The sequence below is a fragment of the Carcharhinus amblyrhynchos genome, chromosome 14, assembly GCF_965287045.1.
Source record: "Carcharhinus amblyrhynchos chromosome 14, sCarAmb.v2.hapA, whole genome shotgun sequence".
Lineage (NCBI taxonomy): Eukaryota > Metazoa > Chordata > Chondrichthyes > Carcharhiniformes > Carcharhinidae > Carcharhinus > Carcharhinus amblyrhynchos.
In genome coordinates, this window is record NC_137337.1 from 74,103,975 (window position 1) to 74,105,406 (window position 1,432).

Here is a 1,432-nt window from a genome sequence, read left to right on the forward strand (position 1 = left end):
TAAAAAAGCAGGAAGCCCGCAGATCTACAGAGGACCATCTTGAGGAAGCTTCGACCCAGGGAGAGACTGATAAATGAAGCTAGAAACAGCCATGGCTTCCGGTGTAAATGACTTAGCATCTTGACGCCTCTAGAACAGGGTTTCCCTGGAGTTAGTTCCGGGCCTAATGGAGGATCCCATGAATTTGCCAGAAGAGCTTTCAATGAACTTTAAAGAGGTGAATCAGAACCTTTTTGATCATGGAACCTTTCTTTCTCAAGTGTGTACAGGTTCCACACTGACTATACCTCACCTGGAAAGAGAAGGCGAGTGTACAGGGAGGTGGGGGTGAGGGGCAGATAGATGAGGTCTTCTTACTGCAAGCCTACTCCATCATATCATGACCAGGAGCTGCACTGTTGAATGCAGTATGTGATACTGAACCAGGCTAGTAAACCCTGCACATCTAACATATTTCCCAATCCACATCTGGAACTCAGGAGGCTTCAATCATCTCCTGGATTAGTCCAAAGTTGCAAACTCCATTGCACTGGCACACCTGTGGCTTCGACCTTCGTGCAACCTATCAGCAAGGTAGATGAAATAGCTCCTCAGTGGCCAGTGTGCCGTCACCAGCTTTGCTTTATTTACAAACTCAATTCTACTCCTAAGAGTGTTTTGCTTTTATTCATCTGTGGGACATGGGCATTGCTGACTGGCCACATTTACAGCCCATCCCTAGTTCTCCTTGGGAAGGTGGTGGTGAGCTGCCTTCTTGAGTCACTGCAGTCTACATGGTGTGGGGTGACCCACAATGCCGTTAGGGAGGGAATTCCAGGATTTACACCCTTCAGGTGCAAAGTCAGAATACAGAGTGCCAGAAAACTGACACTCTATATATATATATGTATATATATATATACAAGTGAGACTCCCTGATTGGAAGGCAATCATTACCTCAATCAGGGAGCTCATACTCACTCCTGTTTTATTTCTGTACAAATGCAAAAATAGATTACACTTTCAAAATGCCATCTCACAATAATAAATTATAAAGATAACACACCATATAACATAATATCAATAATAAACATGCCATTTTTAATACAATAGCATAAGCAACATAGCACAGTAACAAACAGCTAGTGTGCATTCCGAGTTATCCACACCCGGCCTTCAAAGGTTGCAAACAACTCACAACAACTATTAACCAGCAGGCTATAGTATAAACAGTACTGACAGATAATGCCATCCTTTAAACAATAACAAATAACTCCCTTACAATAAGAAAGGGTTCATTGTAAGTTATCTACAAGTCTCCAGAGCTTTGCCTTCTGTATTTTCCCCTTCTGAGGGTTTCGGTTCTGGGGGCTTTGCTCTTGAGGCTGCAAATTCCGAGGCTGGCCCTCCGGGGGTTACATCATAGTACAATAACAAACATCTCTGTCAGAAT